We start from the raw sequence: 8,319 nt of genomic DNA, 5'->3' as shown, positions 1-8,319 counted from the left end.
TACGGGTTGTAGGATGAATCGGAGAATTGGGAGTTAAAAAGTTGTCAGATCGTCCTTTTGAAGTGGCAGGGGGTGGTACCTGCACTACAAGAAAATAAGTCTTTTGTCACACTTTTAAAGCGTGCCGAAAAGTACAAAAAAGCGTGCTGATAGCTTTTCGATTGTCACGCTTTTTGAGCTATCGACACGCTTTTGAAAGGGTCACATCTACGAAAGTGCCGGTTGTTCAATCGGCACGCTTTTGTCGATCTATCGGCACACTTTTTTTTCGCTACGCTTTCATCTATTGCCACACTTAAAAGCGTGGCCGTATGTATAACTCTATAGCTATGCTTTTAAAACATACCGAAAAATGTACATATAGCCACGCTTTTAAAGTGTGCCGATAGAGAAATATATTGGTATGCTTCAAAAGCGTGCCAATAAAGAAATATATAGCCACACTTAGTAAGCGTGGCTGTTGATGACTACAAGATATGGCTACGTTTATAAAACGTGCCAATAGCTACATAAACCCTTTCCTAAGCCACTCCATACTACTGTTAACATTGTAAAAGCCAGCATAATCAACATTAAATAACTAATCATTATGCAAAAACTAAATCATGTTATTAAAATAAACTTTATAAAAAAATACAAACATAAACTAGTACAGGAAAATTGAAAAAAAAAAAACAAATTCACTACAAAGTCATCACTTTGCAAAGTAAAATTTACAACATCTAGAACACACTATTCAGCTGAGTGAACAGCTTCATCTAAGACTTCATGATTCCAAATCTAACAAAACATTTGAAGTGGTTATTATATTCACCATCTGTCAATATCACAATCCACAAATGGCTCTCTTTGTTCTCATAAAACTCGGAAAAAGATTCAACTAATATACATAAAGAATTCCAAAAACAAATAAAGATACATTTTGGAGATTGTTGAGGAACATCTTTTGTTCTTGTTTTGATCCTGCCACAACTGTGGTTGCTGCTACTGTTATTGCAGCAACTGCTACTGCACTGCACCCATTTTTACACCACTTGCGGCCTTTATTGCACCGGCCATTTTAGCGAATGCTGCAACCCCTCCAACAAGTATAGCCCTCAATGCAACTGTTGGTTTTATTGCCATATTCTACCTGCAAAAGAGCAAATCAGATATGTAACCCAGCTGCATACTAAGCAGGTTTATTACATATATTACATATTATCATAGGAATGAGATTTCCAAACACAAAGAAACCCACGGTTTCCGACAATCAGCGACATTAGAAAGCGTGAAATGTAAAATAGCAACAATATAAATTGCACAATTAAATTCATCTAACAAGTGATACTTCCAAGTTGTATTGGCACCCTATTCGGAAAAAGGCGAGTAAGTTGCTTTACTGCTTTGGGACTTTCTTTGCTCCTATCAAGCAATCTAGTGAACTTATCCTAAACAAGGATATATGGTAACATTGTGATACTTTAGCAAGTAATCCTTTGTGTTGCAACAATGTAGGACCAGCACTGTGGCCTATGGCTACACATAAAATCATGTTTACAAAGAGAAAGGAAGACAAGAAATCCTCCTAACAAAACTTTCCAACATGAAAGTAAATATAGAAATATAAACCTCACAAAAGTAACCATTAACCAAACAAAGTAATTAATTGTTCAGTAAAACATTTGTCCCAAAGATTTGAAATGGTTTAATTTGCCACACCAATGACACCTAGTAATAGTGCATATAAAGCAGTGTGAGTATTTTATCATTTTTCTATCATGACTAAGTGAATCAAGGTACGTTGAGGAAAGGCTAATATTATTTTACCAGGAAAGAAAGATCGAGTAATGTTGCTAGATTGGCCCCAAGCTTTGTTAACAGAATGCCAGCATGTGTGGTTTGGAAACTGAAACATAAAGTTTGAGCCATCAAAATCAGAAGCAATATATTCTCAAAACTCATCAGATCACTAAAACAAAAGTTAGCTAACATAATACGATAATCAAACAGCACCTTGTCCTTTCGACTATCGAGCACCTTGTCATTTTGTGGTAAGCTTTCAAGTTTACTCTTCAGAATGTTTGAATTACCAATGATCGCCTACTCAACATCTTTAATGAAAACAACTAGTGCAACATTTTACTCTGATCGGAGACAACCTATACATGCAATTAAAAAAATCACTGAGGGATGCTAATGCCTTACAATCTCAAGGCGTATATATACATTATTGCATAGTAAGATTTCTTTTGGAATATAGGAAATTGACACAAATAGAAGTTTCATTAGCAATATAAACAGAAAACTGATATGGAAACAAAAATGAATATTATAGCAAAGTTGACTAGTCTTTCATAAATGGAAATTACAATGAAAGCATGAAACATATCCATGGCTAGAGCACACGAAAGAAGCCATAAACACAATTCTTTCACAAAGTACACTACATCCACTAAGATATAAGCAAAATACACAGGGAGATAGAGAAAGGTAAAATCTAAAACCTCTGAATTGGAAAAGGAAAAAAAAATTGACAGTGAATTTGAAAAAAGTACATTAAAATGCTGCCAAAGAGGAGCTTTTAGTTCATGAGTATTTCCCTCCTACAAAAGAAAAAGAAGGGAAATATTATAATAATTCTTCCATTACACAAATTACTTAGTTTGTGGCGATGAGGGTGAATGATTGTTACGAATAAATTTGACCATCAACACTAGAGACTAGTTTAGAGACTGATTTCTTGTGCTGTGATGTGGAAACCTGAGTACTTCTCTTAGCAACTGCAGGTGTTCTTTCAGCCCTTGCACTTTCTTTAGCATTGTGCACTTCTGTTAATGATGTGCCCTGGGAAAAACAAATTGTTATTGGATTAATGCAATTCAGTAAGAAACCATCTGAGCAAAACCAAGAAGAAAAATCTAGGAAAGATAATGAAGCATGGAAGAGTCATAAAATCATCTTAGAAAACATCTATATAGTCAAAACATACACCAGATAGCAAAAGAGATTCCACAATTAGTAGGCTGGCAGAAAAATGCTTAGCAAGTTCCTAGGACAAAGTTTCCTGGTATATTTTAGAGCCTACACAAGAATCATATTGAACTAAATCACTCTCCATTACTTAAAAGAGAAAACATAAGTATAAATAAGTCTATATATATTAGGCTACATTTTAGCCACTCACTCAACCAAATGTTGCATTTTTTAATCATGCCAAAGCTCAAGAAACCAACCATTAACCAAACAAAGTAATTAATTATTCAGTAAAACATTTGTCACAGAGATTTGAAAATGGTTTAATTTGCCACACCAATGACACCTAGTAATAGTGCACATAAAGTAGTGTGAGTATTTTATCATTTCCATATCATGACTATGTGAATCAAGGTACATCGAGAAAAGGCTAATACTGTTTTACTGGGAAAGAAAGATCAAGTAATGCTGCTGGATTGCCCCCAAGCTTTGTTAATAGAATGCCAGCATGTGTGGTATGGAAACATAAATTTCATATACTCCAATATAAGATATCAGTACAATTCATATACCAATAGTTAGTGATTGAATAGTTTTCTAATGCAGATCCCACCGATGACAGGGCTTTCATTTAGCGAAATCAGAAAAAATCAAAACAAATAATCAAAACCAACAATAAATAATCATAACCAAAAATCATAAAAATGATCAAAACAGAAGCAAATCCTCCGAAAAAGAATAAGAACAAATAGTTAAAAAATCATAATAAAAAATTAAATAATTTAAATTTTAGCAAAATCATAAAAAATTGATAAGTAGAAGCTTAGAAAAATAAATAAAAATAGACAAACCCTAAACCAGGATTGGACACTTTACCACCGACACCGGCAATCCATTCAGCACCGAGCTCGATGGAGATGCCAGTGAATGTTTCCTTCCAAATCCTGCCGCCGATTCGGTCAGAAGCTTCGAGGATCAAGGGGACGTTGATGTTGTTCTCACCTAGCACCTTTACGAGAGAGAGTGACCACCAAGGGAGGGCACACAGATGCAAGGTGCGCCGACGGAGGCAGCGCTGATAAAGTGAGAATCCGAGGAGGACGGTTCCGGTGGAGTGCGAATCCGAGGATGAGGCTTGTGATAAACTACAAAGCTGAGGATGCAATAGAGGGTTGCGATAGCGGGCTGCGAGAGAGGGCGCGACAAAGGATGGCGACAGAGGGCTGGGTGCCAGGGTTCTCAGTGAGGACGGTTCTCAGTGATGATGACGAAGGGCTGGGAGAGAGGGCTGGCTGTGGAGGACGTGAGTGAAAGGGTTCTCACTTCTCATGGGAAATTAAACTAGTGTTTAAGCCTTTAGAGTTTGGAAAAATTAAAATGCTAAAAAAAATTTTGGTGGAAAATTAATTATTTTTTTGTGGAAACTCTATCGCTACACTTCAAAAGCGTCCCTGTTTCTCACCCAAGTTAGTGCCACTAACGTGGACATTAACGTGGAAGAAAGGAGGCCGCTGTGAAAGTTAGTGGAAAAAGTAAACGCCACTAACGTTTGCGAAGCAAAGGAGGCCTACGTTAGTGGCCATGTTACTGCCACTAACGTGGACACTAATGTGGGCAAAATCTCACCCGGTAGCCTGACCATGTCTTCTTCAAACAAGAATAACTTGAGCCATAAAGCTTCAAATGAGGTGATTTCAGTGGCATTGGAAAGTAGGATTCCAGATCTTTCCAGGCATATATGGCACTCTATGGTGGACACTAAATTTGAGGGAGAAAACCTTCCCCGAATGTGCAAGGATGAACATGGTATCAACCTGTAGTAAGGCCAGCTGACCTCTTCACCTTCCAAGAAGTGTAACTTGAGTTGTAGAGCTTTAAATGGTGCGCTTCTAAAAGCGTTGGAAATTAGACATCCATGGCTTTTCAACAATATATAATAGTATGGGGTGGACATTGTGTTTGAGCTCCAGAACCTGGCAATATTAATCCCCTGAATGCTAACGTTATTGGCACTCACTTTTGCCAATAACGCCAGCGACTATGCCAGCGACCCTATCCCCTTCAAAGGAACATAACTTGAGTTACAAAAATCCAATCAAGGTGATTTTAGTTGCGTTAGAAAGCTGACATTCAGAGCTTTCTAACGATATATAATGGTCTATAGTGGGCATGAAATTGAAGCACAAACAATAGGCATCTTTTAAGCCCCAAAAACACCAACTGGGTAGCAAGTGTGACATTAGCCACACTAACTTCAGCACTAATGCCACACTTGTAGCGTTGGTATGGCTAACGGTAACACTAACAATTACCAACTGGACCTCAACTTTATTCACTTCTCTTTCAAGGACCACCCAACCTCAAGCAAGCAAGCCCACAAGTGTCAACCTATCAAGGCCACAAGAAGCATCTAGAGTAGGAATTTTCATTTAATTGTAATTTGCTTTTAATTTCATTTCATTTTGTAATTTAGTAGAGCCTATATAAAGGCCTTAGTTTTTACTTTAAAATCAATCCGGGGGATTGAAGAGGGGCTTCGGACTCCCTCCCCTCCTACACTCTTCTTCCTTTTCTCTTTTTCTTCTTCTTTTCTTAGTAGTAGTTAAATTTTAGTTTGTACTTTTCATTTATGAACTTTGAAGTTTCAATTTCAGTTTTAATCTTCATCTTTATTTTTATGCACTTTCTTCCTTTTTTGTTTGAGTAGAGCAATGAACAACTAACTCTTTTCATTGGGTTAGAGAGCTCTATTGCATTTAATGGATCAATTGTAGTTTTCATTCTTCTTCTTCTTTCTTTTCTCATGATTTTACTAGAGAGCTTTCGATCTTCATCCAATTGGTTAGCTATCTTGGAAGAGAAGCTCTCCATAATTGGATCTCCTCGGAACCTTGGAAGAGGAATGAGGAGATCATGATAGAAATACTCTCTCACATTGGATTAGGTTGGGGGTTTGATGGATATTGTGACATTTAATCCTACCAGTACTTTGATCAATGAATGTGTGTGGTATAATCAGTGACCAAACTTCATCTCTTCCCATGAACAATTAAATCAAGGAATTGGAAAATTGTTCAAACTTAGAGAGATTAGGTTGCCAAGGAATTGGGATCTAATTACTTAAGATTGCCAAGGAGATCAATGAATGCATTGATTGAGGAAGAGATGAGAATGAACTTGATCTGGAGGATTACAATATCTCTTGATCCCAATGTTCATTTTATTTTTAGTTCTTACATTTACTTTTCTTGACATTTACTTTCTTGCACTTTTTTGCTTTCTTTACTTTTATGCCATTTACATTTCCTTGTTACTTATCACTCAAATATGATTCGTCTAACTAGGATAATCAATTACCCATTGATTGCTTAATCTGTTAATCCCTGTGGATTCAACCTCACTCTATTGTGAGTTTTTACTTGACGACAATTCGGTATACTTGCCGAAGGAAAATTTGTTGAGAGACAAGTTTCCGTGCATCAAGTTTATGGCACCGTTGCCGGGGATTAATCGTGATTAACAAACTACCGGTTGATTGATTTACTAGATTAGACACTTTTCTTTTGTCTTTGTTTTCTTTTGTTTCTTTATTTTCTTTTGCTAACTAATTGTTTGTGATATTGCCTCACTGGGAATTTCCTCATCTGTGACAAGGGGAATTCCAATCTCTTTTATATTGGTGATTGTTGTTTGATACAGAGTATTTTGAAGAGAAATGGAGTATAGATCATCTTTTGGTCAATCAAGTTACATGGGATACTTCTCAGCGCCACAAAATAATTTATGTTATTATGATAATGTTGGTTGGGAATATCAAGAAGATGAAACGGGGTGCTTCCAAGGGTCACAAAATAGTCCATATTTTGATGACTTTGATCACTACTCCAGCTGTGCCTGGGAAGATCAAAACCAAAGAAATTTCACTTATTCACACCCCATTCATCAAGAGCCATTATCCTTTAATTATTCAACCTCACCTCCTAGCTTTCTGCATCAAAACCCCTCAACACTTAGATATGCCTCAACACAAAATTCCTTCCCACATCCATATAATTCATCTCACCACTCACACAATTCATTGCATTATACACAAAATTCTTCTCACAGTCCACAAAACCCATATCATTACCCACAAGAGTCCTACCACTCTCAAAACATACAACCACAAAACAACCAATTCCATTCAAAAAATAGCCACCCTCAACCTCTAAATTCCAACCCAGTTGCACACCCTCCCCTCGAGGATAAGCTATCAAGGATAGAGAACCTATTGGCAATTCTCTTGGAAGAATCTAAGGACATTAGGACTTTCAAAGAGGAAGTAAAATCCATTATGCAGAACCAGGGGGCTGCCCTTAAGAAGCTTGAGGCACAATTTGGATATCTATCAAAGCAAATCACTACCCACAATTCTGTCAGTGGTACCATGGCAAACCCAAGGGAGGAATCAGAAGAACAAGAAAATGAGGCACCCATACCAAGTGAGATTTCTATGAAGAATGAGGAGGTTACGAGAGTATATAAGCCCAAAGCTCCATACCCACAGAGGCTACTAAGGGTGACAAAGGAACATGCAAACTCACTCCCAAAAGGCTCAATGCAACATCACACAGAAGAAAGGGAGAAAGTCAATCAAGGGAGTCTACATTACTCTAATGACACAGAGAATGGCATAAAGGGTGAGTTCATTGAACCACCAATTCAAGAAGCTCTTGATGAAGAAGACACTCCAACCATCATACAACACCCAAGTTTTGAAATCAAGGTGGTGAAGGCAATCAACATGAGCACTAAAAAGAGGATGGTGACCAAGAAAAGAAGAACAATATCCTTGAAGAATAAAAGGTCAACCAAAAGCTATCCCACCCCTACCCCAACAAGAAAGTTTCCTCAAGCTAACAACAAAAGACAGCTTGCTGGGGAGAGGCACTCAAAACAAGGGGCATTAATTGGCTCCTCTTTCCTCTTGAGGTCATTCCTCTTAACAAACTAGAAGAAGAGGAAGAAAGTCATGAACAACATGTTAAGCTAATGACATTAAAAGAGCGCTTGTTGGGAGGCAACCCAACCGTAGGTAACATTTCCTTGCTTTGCTTAGTTTACTTTCAATAATTTGGCATATGATTGCATTCTAAGTTTGGTGTTGCTATTTAACAATTTGATTTTCAATCTTCACTGGGTACTTGCAACATTCTAAATTGAGAGTGTCACACTAAGTTTGGTGTTGCCACTTATCTTTCATGCAAGGTACCAAGCACACCACTTATTAATGCAATCAAAATGTCTCTGTTTGTATCTCTTGTGTCCTTATTGTATCCTTAACCTTGCTTGCTGAAACACATGCATACTCACACTTCATTCTAA

General features: G+C 37.3%; 1 long non-coding RNA gene across 3 annotated transcripts; it reads right to left on the bottom strand.

The window, feature by feature from the left end:
- Positions 1-822: 822 nt before the first annotated feature.
- Positions 823-4,304, bottom strand: LOC107465845 (uncharacterized). 3 transcript variants are annotated; one of them, XR_008005383.1, is made up of 6 exons: positions 3,807-4,303; positions 2,675-2,826; positions 2,538-2,585; positions 1,996-2,141; positions 1,810-1,888; positions 823-1,132 (listed from the first exon to the last, which is right to left on the bottom strand). It is a non-coding gene; the product is annotated as an uncharacterized LOC107465845 (long non-coding RNA). The 3 variants fall into 3 exon arrangements; XR_001587520.3 differs by having other exon boundaries at positions 3,832-4,303; XR_008005384.1 differs by lacking the exon at positions 2,538-2,585 and having other exon boundaries at positions 2,641-2,826; positions 3,807-4,304.
- Positions 4,305-8,319: the final 4,015 nt, after the last annotated feature.

The sequence above is a fragment of the Arachis duranensis genome, unplaced genomic scaffold, assembly GCF_000817695.3.
Source record: "Arachis duranensis cultivar V14167 unplaced genomic scaffold, aradu.V14167.gnm2.J7QH unplaced_Scaffold_343483, whole genome shotgun sequence".
NCBI classification, from domain to species: Eukaryota; Viridiplantae; Streptophyta; class Magnoliopsida; order Fabales; family Fabaceae; genus Arachis; species Arachis duranensis.
The sequence above is the reverse complement of the archived record's forward strand: the minus strand, read 5'-3'. Positions and strand labels throughout refer to the sequence as shown.